We start from the raw sequence: 16924 nt of genomic DNA, 5'->3' as shown, positions 1-16924 counted from the left end.
CAACACAAATTTTATTGTTTGTGTTTCTTGTCTTTATTTTGGAAAAAATCTACTACCATCAACATATAATTACTGCCGCCAATGTTTTTTTATTTGTCATTCAAAAGGAAACAGAGAATGCAGGGCATTTATTTTGGGATTTTCGAGAAGTAGAAAAAAATGTTGCCGATTATTTATTCTGTTACGGGAGTTTGAATACCAAAATTGCCTCCATCGTTGTCAAAGTGATAACACTCGTTACCGATGTATTATGAGAATTTTAATCAAAAAAAGAAGCAGTGCCAACTGCCTCTTGTTGTCCAACTAGTTTGCGATCCACCTTTTGGGATCACTAGGAAACACTACCGACAACCTTGGTTATTCTTATTATGATTAGGGTTTCTTTGATTGTGTGGTTTTGGTGTTTTGTTGACAGGTGTAGTGGGACAATGTTTTGATTCTGAGTTTGTTTTTTTAATCTCATTTGCGATGTCTGAATACGGGAAGGCCCAAATCGACAAGTTTAATGGGACTGATTTTGCGTGGTGGAAAATGCAAATAGATACGTTACTTGGTGAACATGATTTGTATATGGTATTGAAGGAAACGTCATATAAAATGGATAAAGCTAAAGAAGCAATTTGAGATTCTAAGGACAAAAAGGCTAGAGGGAAAATTACATTTGACTTTGAAGAGGAACGTTGCATTTAATATTATCAAAGAAACCACTGTTTGCCTGGAACTATAACGGGTGTTACTAGTTCTACGGGGATGAAGGTTTGTCATTTTAGGGTGTCTAAGACATTGTATTTGGTGAATATGTTCGTTGAAAAAGCACGAGTGATGGATCATCTTCTGATATGTTTTTTATCCTAGAATGGGAAGGGAAAATAATAGGAGTAATGGGAGTCAAGGGAGGAGTTCATCTAGAGCTCAAAAGAATGTGAAGTGTTGGAAGTGTAATGAAGTTGAACACGTCAAAAGTCAGTGTCCAAATAGAAAACATGAGAAGGTTGGTGAGGCGAACACGGTTGAAGAGGTTAATAAAGACATTAGTGATGATGAGGAATTATTTTCAGTGTTGATAGCATGGTGGACTCTTGCGTTATGGATTCGGGATCTTCGTTACACGTTATGCACGATGGGGAGACAACGGTGAATATAAAGGTTGGTAACTTTGGGAAGTACGAATTGCTAATGTCGATGTTCATGATCTTCGTAGTCGCTAATATGGTAATGTAGGAGCCTGTAGGATCGTAAGATAAACGTCTACGATGATATATACTCTTAAATGCTATGCGCGGAATCCAAAACAAGGTGAAAACACAAAAAGAAATATCTTTAACTTTTTAATTATATTCATCAATAGTAACAAAGTTCAAAGGAATATGACAAATATCATTACATGTACTTTCTAGACCCCAAAGCTATGAATGCATATGTCAAACAACTATTTTTAGGCATGACTTAACAACTTACACGCCGTGTAAGCTCATACGGCGCATATGTTATGTGGCGTGTAAGTTACACGCCATATAACACCTTATACGTTCAAAACATTACAAACGCATCCAAACACTGCTATCGAGACCAACAAGACCCAAACCATAGACATTATGCACTAACAGGTAACTCCATTGGGAATCGTTTGTGGCTTGAATTAGTTATGGGCTATTCCATCTTTGAAGAGAAGACTTATTTCTGTTGGTCAACGGGATGAACTAGGCATGGATGTAAATTTCGGTGGAGGTAAATGAAAGGTAACTAAAGGTAGTCTGGTCGTTGCTCATAAGAACAAGTGTTGATTGTTATACATGGTGTGGTAGGTATGAATGTCCCTCAAAACAAAGTCGGGTTTGTTGAATTAAAGGGGTAAAAGAAGGTATGCAAGACTGGAACCTAGTGCCAAGGTGATTCAAGTTGAGCGGGGTTGGAGGTCTAAAACAGGTAAGTGTTTGGTGACAGTGGGAGGGTGGGTTGTGTTCTTGGAACAATTACAAAACAACGTTGGTTTTAAAGACCATTATTCTAATTGTTAAAATCTCTCTTGTGGAATGCTTGCTCAATAAGGAGAGTGTTATTAATGGGTCTTGGGTTATCTCTTGAGCTCAATTAAGATAAAGGTTGGATTAGTTTTAGTTGATGAGTTGGAGCTCAGTGGAGCTACAACTAGACCATTTGGTACTTGATGTTGAGGGGTTGTTGCAACTAGGGGATAAGTCTTAGCTTGTTTATGAAAACAAAAAGGCTTGAAAGATTTGTTATTGAAGATTACTGAAATTACTGATGATTAGGTTGCTTTGTGCTTGAATGGCGGGCTTGAGTTTTTCGCAAGGCCTTCAAGTAGAGATTGTTAGGATTATTGATGGCTTTTGTGCAAATTTTGTTGGTTGACAATTAGAAGAAAAATGGGGTGGCCCGTTTAATTATGGAGGATGACCCTTTCGAAGTTTTCATGGGCCCTAAAGCGTTTAACCTAATTATCACAGTCATGCATTGTAATCTTTGGTACTATGCCAATTAATAAATAATACACTAGTTGCAGCCCGTGGATGTACGCCTCATTGACCGAACCACGTAATATATCGTGTCTTGTTTATTGTTTAATTATTTTCGGTTTTATTTCTACGTGTTAATTTGTTTGTGTGATTGTGTGTTGGTTCCGCTTCGCCACTTGATTCCTAACAAAATGACCAAGAGTGTGGTTTTAACTGATAGTTGTGGTTTATAAGGGGTTAATGGCCAAAGATTGGCTTGGTTGGTCTGGCTGAAAACAAATATAGAGGATTATGGGTGGTAATATGACCCGTGTGCCGTGACACGGCTCGTGAAGTTTTAGTTGTGTGTGTATAATCTTAGGTTTAAACCATGGGCGTAAAATTTGTTGGTTTGGACTTTGGGTTATGTAGTCAACACTTGTCATTCAGACAATTTAACTACCATAGGACCGTAATAAGTTATTTGGTTAGACGGATTGAACCTTGGACTTATATGTTTACTATTAAAAGGTGAGAAAAAAAATGAAATAACAAACTAATATTTATATCAACTTTTAAAGGGAAAATCTATTGTTTTAAACTGGACATAATTGAAGACGGTAATTCGAATTTAACACAATGGACGGAATTTGACCACCTGAAATTATTATTAAATTAATCCCGAACGGGTGCGATCGAAGAAGTCAATGACTCTCATCCATCAACTTTCCACGTGAGTCATGACTTCTATAAAAATAATATGGCTACCAGTACCACCTTAGAGGTAAAGATCCTTAAGATCTTTCCAGCAAAATTTCTATGAAACATGTTTAATTAAATATCGGCATTTTGCACAAAATGCTTTCTAATGGTGTGAATAATATAATAAATAGACGGGTTTAATGTTTTTCTTTTGCCAGCGGTCCTCGCTCCGGCCATACTCCATAGTACATGTTCTTGCTTTTTTTTTTTATTATCTAAAGAAACGTCTAAACCACCATATTGTCAAAGATGTCTTCACTCCTATAAATATTGTAAATATAGCGTGAGAAGATCACGAACCGAAAACGCAAAATTGAGAGGGGCTTTACATCAAGAACTTACAGAGTGTCAAATACGGGTTACAATCAGGCACAAGGTAAACAAATGAATCGCATTTTCAGAAGAATCATAAAAAATTAAATAAATATTAAATCTATTAAATATGAAATCTAATTTTAAAAAAGTTATCATTAATCACATGACATAAAAAGAAAAACCTATTCTTATAAAATGTTGATATAAAAGTTAACATTATGCTGAACATATATATTAGGAAAAAATAAATAAATACATCGAATTTGGTAAATACATTTAGGTATTAGTGCATTCCCAGTGGGTTATTCATTTCAATCCTTAAAATATTTTACTTAAAACACAATTTCTTTAATTTTTTCATCATTTTTTAAAAATTTCTCTCAACTCATTCTTCATTCTTATCTCTATATTCTTTTTTTTCCTCTTTCTTCAATTTATAATTCTAACTACAAACTATTTTGTCTTATTATTATTTTCAATACAAGTTGATTTCTAATAAATTTTTATAGAATGGTAGTTGAAAATGGAGTGTTGTGGCAATGCTTTAAATTTGAAGGCTTTCTATACCATTTCACTAAAATTTAAAAATAGAGTTTGGAAATAAAGAATGGTTTAGTGTGGTTATTTAGATGATTTTTTAAAATTTAGAAATGAAAATGTATATGAAGAACCTATTGAGAATGCTCTTAATACGTAAATTCTTTATTATTAAGAAAATTGCGTACGGTAATATTTTAACTCAAATGTTGGAATCCATCCCAAGATAAATTTGGGACCAAAGTTAAATATGAACAAATTTTAATTTACATAATTGGGTATATATATTGGGTCCTGGCTGGACCCAAGACTTTTTTCATTTACATAATTAAATGTGAACAATGTTTCTATATTCTTTGTTTTCATAATAGACCACTTACCTATCCTAATTTCGCCTATATAACTACTACATCTGCATTTGGTAATTCGCACCAACGTACCAACTTCAAAATGTCATCCCATAAAAAGAACTCTCATGATGATCTCCGGTCACCTCTCCTCCCTCCTGTGGAAACACACGCCACCACATTATATGGAAAACCAACACTCGAGCTGCTGTCCATCGACGAAATGCTAACCACATACTGTGGTGAGTTTGGGTTTTGGCAATTCAAGCATTTCTTTCTCACGTGTATGGCGTGGGCGCTTAGTGCCATAAACACAATGGTTACTATTTTTGCTGACCGTGAACCCAGTTGGGAGTGCGCACCTAATTCTGGATGTGTATGGGATTCGGCCAAGAGCGTTTGTGGGCTTGAGCCAGGTTCATGGCGATGGGAAAATAGCGAAGGGTGGTCAACCGTGGCTGAGTGGGGACTGGTGTGTGGACAAAAGTACAAGGTTGGATTGGCTCAGGCTTTATTCTTTTGTGGTAGCATGATAGGTAACATCCCTCTATCTATATATATCTTTAACTTATGTTATTTTGTGGTTGCATACATTAGTAAAAGCAGGGGAGTCTTGGAGGGTGTGCAAGCCGCACCATTGGCCGCGGCACATAAGTTACGGGGGCTTAAACTTTTTTATACATATTACATATATATGTTTTTGGTGTTAAAAATAAGGTTATTTGCAATGATTTATAAGATAATTACATTATCATAATGGTTTCTGCTTATAATAACTTGGCCGATAAAAGTTTTATCCGTGTATATTAGCGAATAAAAAATTTTCGTTAAGGCATACGAGCCTTTTTATTTTGGCTCCTTTGAGAAATTTAAATTCTCGGAGACGGCCCTGAGTAAAAGACTTAAGAGTAACGATAAAACTTAACTTAGTCGGAGATAGGCCAACGTACACTTACTCTGGCTCAATCGTGTTCAACTTGTCTCTTACTCTAGCTGAGATAAATCGATTCTTATCTTTCATTTATTATTTTTTCGGATTTGAATATCTGTAGGTATAGTTTAAATAAAGCATTAAATAACACTTAACAGCAATCTCATATTGATATAATTATATATTATATCAAAATTAATACACTCGTCAAGCCATCAGTTGGGCAAATCAATCAAAAGCAAATCGTTGATGACTTATATATATTGTGCTTTTCACATGGTTGTGAAGTAGACTTTGTTATTCTACTTAATTAATATGCTCAATTTAAAAGTTTGAATAAGAAAGATTCATAACTAATATTATATAGATTGCGCTTTTCACATTGTTTGGAAAATTTACATTATTGCTCTACTTAAATAATTACTTCAATTTAGTTTTCAGTAAGTAAGCTACACAACTTATTATCAATTTATGATTTAATACAGGAAAATTGGTGATTAACAGGTCATTTGATATGTATTTAAGTTACTTGTGATATTATATATTGTGATTACGTATCAGGTTCAGTTAAGAAGAGTGTGTTGTAATTCATAATTATTCTATCTATATATGATCGGTAGAAAATTATATAAAGGAAAATTGTATTTAAATAATCTAAGCTATTAACATTTGCAAAAATAGTCCCAACTAACGAATTAGCTTATAACAGTCTCAATTTTTAACATATTTGGTTCCAACGACCCGCGACTAATGGAAGCTTAACTCTGATAGACTGTTGATGTCGTGGCCTGACTTGTCATCAAAATCTTCCTGATGTTACAAAATACGTGGCATGTAATGTACAACCGAACCAACTATCTCAACCAAGGAACGGGAATGGTATTGCAACAAAGATCTTTTTATAGCGTTTAGTTTGGAGCTTTACTTGCTTTTATTTAGGAAAATATATATAAACATCGTTAGATTTTCCACAAGGGGTATTTGGTGGATCCCCAAGGGTTCTAAGCTTTGAATGGCGCACGATATTACTATTAGGTATGAGAGTGAGGTTATCAATATTGTCCTACTCTCATCATTAACAAGGGTTGAGTTTTTATTATTTGAAACCATTAATTATTTATCTCATATCTTATTTCAAAAGGGTTCTTAAACATGCTATTATTGATTCAAATGCTTGATCTTGTTTTGTAGGTAGTGGCATAATTTGGTTATCTCTCCTATACCAAATTGGGAAGAAAAGGATGTTGGAAAATTTGTTACGTGTGCATTAATAGGTTGTTATGACACAACAAATGCACACTAATAGACATTGATGAATGAGATATCGATGTGTGATTGTGTGTATTTGAAAGAAAATACTATAGTGGTGTATCCCACAAAAACTTGTGCCTTGTTTTTTCTCTACAAATAGAGAGGTAAACTAAGTTGCAACATACACCAAACCTTACACACAACACAAGCATTGTTGCAAGGTTTTTCCAACTTCTTCTTCTTCTTCTACATTTCTGGTTTCTTTTATTCAAACCTTTTTCAGGTTTACGGTTAACTCCGGCAGTACTACTGCTCCGGCTGTTGTACCCTGGGAAACAACGAGTTCTCTTGGGAGACTCGAAATATTGTTTTAAGGGCCCCGTGTTCAACACGATCCTCAGCCAAACCGTTTATATTTTTTTTTCCGTATTTTATTGGTTTATTTCTTTGATTCTGTATTGTATTTCAGATTCTTGTATTGTATTGTATGAGTAATAAAACTGTTTGTTAATTTTCTGTTTATTTACTCAATTCACGAATTCGGTTCCTACAATCTTAAAACAATATTTTTTTCGTTAAAACTTTGTTTAAATTTTCAGAAACTATTCTGTTTTGATCCAAACCAGTTTTGTTTCAAAATAGTATATGTTTTAAAAACAGTTTTTTCTTTTCTGTTTTTGTCTCAGAATCAAGAATTGGATCTTCAAAGTTGGACTTAGACAAATTCGTTCTTGGTTTAACATTCTGAAATCAGAAAAGGCTCCTTTTTGGGCTGTTTTGGCTATCTAGCACGAGGTAGCTTATCGTAAAAACTTTGTTTAAATTTTCAGAAACTATTCTATTTTGATCCAAACCAGTTTTGTTTCAAAATAGTATATGTTTTAAAAACAGTTTTTCTTTTCTGTTTTGGTCTCAGAATCAAGAATTGGATCTTCAAAGTTAGACTTAGACAGATTCGTTCTTGGTTTAGCATTCTGAAATCAGAAAAGGCTCCTTTTTTGGGCTGGTTTTGTTATCTCGCACGAGATAAAGCTATCTCGCACGGGATAAATTTATCTGACAAATTTCAGAATTTTCTGAATTTTTTTTCTAAGTTACTAACTTGGTCTGTTTTCTGTGTGCAAGAATGACAGGACCAACCCCAAACACTTCTAATGCTACCCCTGCTGTCCATTTGACCACCCCAGCCAATGTGGGAGCGACCACAATGGCTAACCATGCTGAAAAACCCGAAAAGTTCACGGGTGTCCACTTTAAGAGGTGGCAGCAGAAAATGTTTTTCTACTTGACAACCTTGAACTTAGCACAGTTCTTGGAGAAAACAACCCCCATACCCACTGCCCAAGATGATGCCCAAAGTGTGAGTGCTTTGGACGCTTGGAAACATTCTGAATTTCTATGTCGCAATTACGTGCTCAATGGTTTGGCGGATCCATTGTATACCGTCTATTGTGGGATAAAGACTGCCAAAGAACTATGGGAGTCTTTAGACAAGAAGTATAAAACCGAAGATGCGGGAACAAAGAAATTTGTTGTGGCCCGTTTTTTGGACTTTAAAATGGTTGACTCCAAGACTGTGATCACCCAAGTCCAAGAACTACAAGTTATACTTCATGAAATTCATGCCGAGGGTATGACACTTAGTGAAACTTTCCAAGTTGCAGCCATAATTGAAAAGTTGCCTCCTAGTTGGGTTGAGTTTAAGAATTATCTTAAGCACAAACGAAAGGAGATGACTATTGATGAATTAATTGTTCGTCTTCGAATTGAGGAAGACAATAAAACGGCTCAAAAATCAGCTCGTGTGGAGCCAATGGCTAAGGCCAACATGGTTGAACTTGGACAATCTTCTAAAGGGGGGCATAAGGGTAAGGGTAAAATGAATAAGGGAAAGGGAAAGGTGAACCTTGGACCGAAGAAGGAGGTTGTGAAAAAGAAACCTCAATCTTCAAACTTCCAAGGTGTTTGTTACAATTGTAATGAGAATGGCCATCGTGCGAACCAATGCAAGAAGCCTAAGCGTGAGCGTGCGCATATGATGGATGAAAATGGTGAACCGTTGGTGGCAATGATCACCGAGCTCTCGGCAATGATTGAAGAAATCAATCTTGTGGGGGACAAACCGCAAGGATGGTTCATTGATACGGGTGCGACCCGTCATGTGTGTGGTGACAAGACCTTCTTTAGCACCTTTAAGGAGGCTGCTATTGATGCTAAGTCTTTTATGGGGAATCAAGCAACGGCCGACATCAAGGGTGAAGGGAATGTGATCTTGAAGATGACTTCGGGAAAAGAGCTTACTTTGAGCAACACTTTGTATGTGCCCGAAATTCGTAAGAATTTGGTTTCGGGTTGGTTGCATCATAAGTTTGGTTTTCGTTTAGTGTTTGAGTCGGACAAGTTTGTCTTGACTAAGCGTGGAATGTATGTTGGTAATGGCTATGCCCTCAATGGTATGTTTAAACTTGATGTAACCGTGATTGGAAATGAAATGAATAAGGCATCTACTTCTGCTTATATTATTGAGTCTTTAAATTCAAATGTTTGGCATGGTAGATTAGGACATGTAAATTTCAATTCAATTCGTCGTTTAATTAAATTAAAAAGCATACCAGCATTCCACATTGATACAAACTCGAAATGCGAATCATGTGTTGAATCCAAACTTACAAGATCATCCTTCAAATCGGTTGAAAGAATAACCGAAACACTTGATTTAATTCACACCGATGTGTGCAATTTAAAAATGTGCCCAACAAGAGGGGGAAACAAATATTTCATCACGTTTATTGATGATTGCTCAAAATATTGCTATGTATATTTACTTAAAATTAAAGATGAAGCAATAGAAAAATTTATCTTGTTTAAAAATGAAGTTGAGTTACAACTTAACAAGAAAATTAAACGTGTGAGAAGCGATCGAGGAGGTGAATACGTTTCACCATTTGTGGATTTATGCGCACAAAGTGGCATAATACATGAATTAACCCCTCCTTATTCTCCACAATCAAATGGCATGGCGGAACGAAAGAACCGTACATTGAAAGAGATGATGAATGCCATGTTAGTTAGTTCTGGGGTGAGCCATGACATGTGGGGGGATGCCATTTTAACAGCAAATTATCTTTTAAATAAGATACCTCTCAAGAATAGGGACGAGACTCCTTATAAGTTATGGAAGGGAAGAGAACCTTCGTACAAATACATGAAAGTGTGGGGGTTCCTAGCTAAAGTCACCGTACCACCTCCTAAAGCTCTTAGGATTGGTCCCAAAACTGTTGATTGCATTTTCATTGGATATGCTCACAATAGTAGTGCACATCGGTTTTTGGTACATGAATCCAAAAATCCAAATGTACACGAAAACACTTTCATAGAGGCGAGCCCCAATACTGTCTCGTATTTTGAGCACGTGTTTCCTAAGTTAGGACACACACATGAGGCCTCATCATCACGAGCGAATGATGCAGGTGCAAGCTCGTCAACACAAAATGACGACTTGGTTCATGAAGGAACACATGAACGGCCCGAGACTGAGGATGGTGATTTAAGACGAAGCAAAAGACAAAAGGTTGCAAAATCCTTTGGTCCTGACTTCGTAAGCTTTATGGTTGAAGGTGAACCTAATACCTACCATGAAGCGGTGACCTCACCAGAAGGACCTCAATGGAAAGAAGAAATCAAGAATGAAATTGATTCAATCTTACAAAATCATACTTGGGAATTGGTAGATCTTCCAGTTGGTTGCAAACCACTTGGATATCGTTGGATATTCAAAAAGAAGATGAAAGCCGATGGAAGTATTGATAAATACAAGGCGAGGCTAGTGATCAAAGGTTTTAGACAAAAGGAAGGTCTAGACTACTTTGATACTTACTCACCTGTAACACGTATAACCTCTATAAGGTTGGTGCTTGCAATCGCGTCTTTACGAAGCTTGGAAGTGCACCAAATGGATGTAAAACGGCTTTTCTAAATGGTGATTTGGAAGAAGAGATATACATGGAGCAACCTGAGGGTTTCTCCGCCCCTGGTCAAAAGGGCAAAGTATGCAAACTCATCAAGTCTTTGTATGGCTTGAAGCAAGCTCCAAAACAATGGCACCAAAAGTTTGACCAAGTCATGATTAGCAATGGTTTCAAAATTAATGAGTGTGATAAATGTGTTTATGTTAAAAACACAAATGGATGTTATGTTATTTTATGTCTTTATGTGGATGACATGCTTATCATTGGGAGTAATGATAAAATGGTTCAATATACAAAAGACATGTTAAAGGCACGATTTGACATGAAAGACATGGGTTTAGTTGATACTATTCTTGGAATAAAAATCATTAAAACCAAAGAAGGTCTTACTTTGAATCAAGCACACTATGTCGACAAGATTCTTGAAAAATTCAATAAGGAAGACAAGCGAGTGGCTCGTTCTCCTGTTAACACTACTCTACATCTATGTAAAAATAGAGCTGAGCCGGTTGCTCAATTAGAGTATTCAAGAATCATTGGAAGTCTAATGTATCTCATGACATGTACGAGACCCGATTTAGCATACGCGGTGAGTAGGCTAAGTAGATATACTAGCAATCCAAGTGTTCAACTTTGGAAAGCTATTATAAGGGTGCTTAGGTACATAAGATACACAAGAGACTATGGTTTGCATTATACCAACCATCCAGCTGTGATCGAAGGGTATACTGATGCGAACTGGATTTCGGATATGAAAGATTCCAAATCAACAAGTGGGTACGTGTTCCTACTTGGTGGGGCAGCAATATCTTGGAAATCATCCAAACAAACTGTAATTGCTAGATCCACAATGGAGTCTGAATTCATTGCCTTAGACAAATCTGGGGAAGAGGCAGAATGGTTACGTCAATTCGTGGAAGACATTCCACAATGGCCAAAGCCGTTGTCGGCAATTTGCATACACTGTGACAGTGAGTCTGCAATTGGTAGATCTCAACGTTCAATGTATAATGGCAAATCAAGGCATATGAGACGTAGACATAACACGATACGACAACTACTGTCAACGGGTGTTATCACGATTGACCATGTGAGGTCAGAAGATAACATTGCAGACCCGTTAACAAAAGGTTTAAGCACGGATAAATTTTATAAGTTGTCGAGAGGAATGGGACTAAAGCCCGCAATAAAGGAAGTATGAGGGAAACCTAACTTAGCAGACTGGAGATCCGAAGAGCTAAGTTCAATAGGCAAACTTAATCATATGACCAGAGGCAGTCACTGTGGGGGAGTACCCCAAAACCAAAGGGAGTCTTGAACTTCCAGTCCTTTCTCCTAGGTGAGTACCCTAAAACCAGTGACATTTGGGAGAGGTTAAGCATATTAAGGTTAAGTGAAATAACCATGATGCTTTTAATGATTCATGGGAATCACCTATGTTAGAGAGAAGTGTGGTCACTTCGAATGGAATTGTGGGGAGGCGCAATTTCCTAGAGCTCTCGCAGAACCAGGACCGTGATCCATGACCATAACGGACACAAGAATGAGGGGTTGACCAAACCAGGGAGAGTATTGTGTGAAGGCATATTGTCGTCTACACAAATGGGGTCTGTTCAAAGTCATCGCAACTACAAACCGCTAGGAGGCTAAGTATGCTTCACAACAGAAGGTTCAAAGGGTAACACCTACCTATCCGACAATACTCAACTGCTGAAACTTACTTCGAAGAATCGATTTCCATTCATGTGGGGGATTGTTGGAAAATTTGTTACGTGTGCATTAGTAGGTTGTTATGACACATTGGTGGGATGAAAAACCTGTGCCTTGTTTTTCCTCTATAAATAGAGAGGTAAGCTAAGTTGCAACATACACCAAACCTTACACACAACACAAGCATTGTTGCAAGGTTTTTCCAACTTCTTCTTCTTCTACATTTCTGGTTTCTTTTATTCGAACCTTTTTCAGGTTTACGGTTAACTCCGACAGTACTACTGCTCCGGCTGTTGTACCCTGGGAAACAACGAGTTCTCTTGGGAGACTCGAAATATTGTTTTAAGGGCCCCGTGCTCAACACGATCCTCAGCCAAACCGTTTATATATTTTTTTTCCGTATTGTATTCGCTTTATTTCTTTGATTCTGTATTGTATTTCAGATTCTTGTATTGTATTGTATGAGTAATAAAACTGTTTTTTAATTTTCTGTTTATTTACTCAATTCACGAATTCGGTTCCTACAAAGGATCACTCACCATTGTATGCATTATGAGCTTTATTTTTTCCCTACTGACATCCATCTCCGCTAACTATTGGATATATGCTATCCTACGTCTACTCATCGGCTTCAGCACTGGTGGGATTGGTGTTTGTGCATTTGTCCTCGCCGTCGAATCCATAGGTCCCACAAAGCGCGGTATTGCCGGCATGTCCACCTTTTATTTTTACTCAACCGGGATAGCTCTTCTGTCAGGAATAGCTTACATGTTTCAATCATGGCGTTTTTGTATATTGCTTCTTCCATACCCTCCATTATCTTTCTTGTATTCATGCTTCCTTTCATCTCCGAATCCCCTCGTTGGTACCTTGTACGAGGAAAAACTAATGAAGCCATGAAGATCATGCATAAGATCGCTAAAACCAATAGAAGACACCTTCCTGAAAATGTGTACCTTGTCCTAGACAAGGAAGCCAAGAGTTGTGATCACAAGAGAGTAGAAAATGTTGAAACCAAAGAAGTTGTCAGTAGTTCAGTCTTAGACGTGATCAAGTCACCATTAACAAGAAATCGGCTGCTTCTTCTAATGGGAATCAACTTTGTAAGCTCGAGCGTGTAATACGGACTAAACTTAAATGCCTCAAACCTTGAAACCAATATCTACCTCAGCATGCTACTCAAATCTGTTGCAGAGATGCCAGCATATCTTTTGACTGCAATATTAATTGATAAGTTTGGGAGGAAGCCATTTGGAATTGGAACACAGTGGTTTAGCGGAATATTTTGCCTTATAGGCAGCTTGGTGGAAAGCCAAGGGAATTGGAAGATAATGAGAACAATGTGTGGAGTTTTGGGAATATTTGGGATGGCCGGGACATATAATTTGTTATATGTATACGCGATGGAGTTGTTTCCAACAGTAGTCAGAAGCATTGCGCTTGGATCTGCAAAGCAAGTGGGGCAAATAGGAGCCATACTAGTACCATTCGTGGTAGTTATGGATGCTAGTCTTTCATTTATGGTGTTCGGGGCATGTGGAATTGTGGGCGGTATTCTTATATTTTTCTTACCCGAAACAGTAAACAAGCCATTATATGACACAATGAATGAATTGGAGGATGAAACAAATAAGTTGTCGATGCTTGCATAAATGAAGCGGGAATAAAGTAAAACTAGTGATTATTGATATATAGAAAGTTGTAGAATGAAAATTGAGTGTTCTGTTCTACGTTTTTGGCCAACGAATTAATCCGTTTTAAATGTTCTATTGGCTCCTTTTATATTTCATAGAAACATCCAAACGATTTACAATGAAGTGGCAAGTAAGCGGGCAACAAGCTGTGCCGCAACCCCCTTTTGGATTGTATTGTGATCTTGATTACTAGAAGCTTTATTTTATATTGTATTGGATACCTAGCTTGAGTCGCTGGTTTGGTTGAATTCTGTGAATAAATTATTTCATATTCTCTCATCTTCACGTCACTATTGTGAAATGAGATACTAGTACAATTAAGATCAAGATTTACCAACTTTAGCTCTTCAATCTTTTACATGTTTAAACTAAAAATCCTCTGATCGTTTGCACTTTAGCTACTTATAACCATTGACTTCACAACTGCCTTCTCTGATTTCTTCGTTCTTTTAGTCAAATAAATATCTAAGCATCTTTTTATACAGTCTATACTCCCTCCTCATGCATCATAAACGGGCAACAGGTTGATTGTCATATTAACACGAAGGGGTTAATTGTCACAATTCCATTTGGCAACCTTTGAGGCCCAAAGTAACTTTGCCAGTTAGGTGTGTAAGTGGCCCGGTAGGAGGTTAGAGATGTCATGTTCGTTTTGTAATTTTGAAGTCGTCAAGCGGTTGGACTTTCAGTCAGTATGTTGTCACTTAACGATCAGTTGGAAAAAGAATGCAAATATGAAGAGCCTATGGAGAGGTGGCCTTTTGACGATCGTTCAAGGTACAATACACACAGAGGCAGACCGAGGCATATATTAAGGGGGGCAACCGCCCCCCTTAAAAAGATATTTTTGGTGTAACTTTTTAACAAAAATCTTAATTGCCCCCCTTAAAATTTTGATTAAGCCTCAACATTGCCCCCCTGAACATGATAGAAAATAGAATATTCCAGCGAATAATGGCGGCACATGGTGGTTTCTTTACTGCATATATGTTAGGATGTAAAGAAGATGTAGAAGAAGAAGATACAGGTAGGGTTAATATGGATTTTATTTATATCATATGGGCTTCTTAAAATAAAGCCCAAATAAACTTAATAATAAAAATCTATATGACATGATGATATTGGGCCTATGATGGTATATAGTAATTTAAAAGTCCATGCTGCACTTATAAATATAAATAACTATATTATAACCTAGGTATACAACTTAATTTAGTCATATATGTAAAACTTAATTTAGTCTTATCTTTACATTATGTCACCGGGATCGTCCCGATCCAACCCGATAAGGACCGAAAAAATCACTAATAGCAATACTCATACTAACTTCAAAAAATTCCGCCCCCAAGAAAAAAATTTCTAGGTCCGCCACTGAATACAGAGTACATATACTTAGTGTTTTACCCGGGGTGTTGCGCCGGACAAGTTGATAAACTCAAACACCGTCGATCATGGGTGTCAGGCGGTAAGTCGACGCAAATTTGGCCGGTTTCGATTAAGTGCGGTATGATATCGAAACTAAAAACCTAAAATAAAATAAAAAAACATATATAATTTGAGATAGATCAATTGAGTGGCGTAAGTCAGTAAAACTCGGGCGTTGGGAAGATCCAAGTATTGTCAATATTGGAAGTTAAGGAGGTGAGTCTAAGCAAAGTAAGCTTATTTTCATGTAAGACCTCGGTCCCGGTGCCCTACTTTAGTGTTGGATTTACTCATAAACATAGTTCTAAATATCTGAGTGAATTTAAACTTTTCACGGAATAGATAAATGTCAACAATTCATTATATAAGTCTTAAAGTTTAAATAATATAAAACAAGTCTTTAAGTTCAAACATCATAAATTAAGTCTTTAGATGTTAGCTTCTTTATTCTTCTGTCATGTGTCCCTCTTCAAGCTTGCTGTCTCCTCATACTCACATGCATACATATTAAAAGTCAGCTACGTTGAGTGAATTCTTGTTAATAAGGCAACATACATTGCATTCACATATACCTGTATCTGGAGACACGTATCGTATACTTAACTTACCTTCATACACTCTTGCATTCTTGTTTTATTACTTTCATATTTACTTCTTTCTTGCTTTATCTTACTAATACATACATACTTATCTCTGCGTTTTAAAGAGCATTTCGCCCTACTTCCTCGAGTATTATTAGGGTTTTCCTTCTACCTCAGATATTATTAGGGTCCAGTTCCATTTTGCCTCGGATATTATTAGGGTCCGGTTCCCTTCTACCTCGGATATTATTAGGGCCTGGTTCCTTGTTGCCTCAAATATTATTAGGGTCCGGTTCCATCATGCCTCAGATATTATTAGGGTCCGGTTGTCTCATGCCTCGAATATTATTAGAGTCTGGTTCCCTTATGCATTGAATAACCATACAACCCATACCACAAACATACATGTATTCATACACGTTTACTTGTATACTATTAATTCTTTCTACATTCAATATCATTCATATATCATCATTAAACATACAATTAGCATACACTTATCACTTAAAGTAAGTGTATTAAAAATCGCATTGAGTATGCACACAGTCCCGAAAACATAGCAAGAAAATGGGGCTAGAAACTCATATGTGTCTTGTTCCTTTCTGAGTTTATGGTCACACATCTTCTCAGTTGCGCACGACTAACTGTGTAGCAACTAACAAGCATCACTTAACTACAACTAATTATATCATATTTCTAGGTTATTGAAACCCCTAGCTAACGGGGTCCGAGGCAGTGCCCATAGCAGTAGGGTTCTAGGGGCGGCAGCCACTAGTAGAGTCCAAGGGGCAGAGCCCCTGGCTAAAGTTCAAACCCCCGTATTTGTTCTCCAGCGTATAAGTACATACACGCCAGATACATATGCGCCCGTATAAGTCAAACCTACATATCCACCATATATGTGTACACATACACGCTCCTCACTCATCCGCTGGGCATATACCCGT

The 16924-nt window shown here is 37.0% G+C and overlaps 1 pseudogene; it reads left to right on the top strand.

The window, feature by feature from the left end:
• Positions 1 to 4514: 4514 nt before the first annotated feature.
• LOC143576786 (organic cation/carnitine transporter 4-like) lies at positions 4515 to 14040 on the top strand (annotated as a pseudogene).
• Positions 14041 to 16924: the final 2884 nt, after the last annotated feature.

The sequence above is a fragment of the Bidens hawaiensis genome, unplaced genomic scaffold, assembly GCF_021521415.1.
Source record: "Bidens hawaiensis isolate Kalapana, Puna unplaced genomic scaffold, B.hawaiensis_p1.1 tig00028297_1, whole genome shotgun sequence".
In the NCBI taxonomy this organism is placed as follows: domain Eukaryota; kingdom Viridiplantae; phylum Streptophyta; class Magnoliopsida; order Asterales; family Asteraceae; genus Bidens; species Bidens hawaiensis.
The sequence above is the reverse complement of the archived record's forward strand: the minus strand, read 5'-3'. Positions and strand labels throughout refer to the sequence as shown.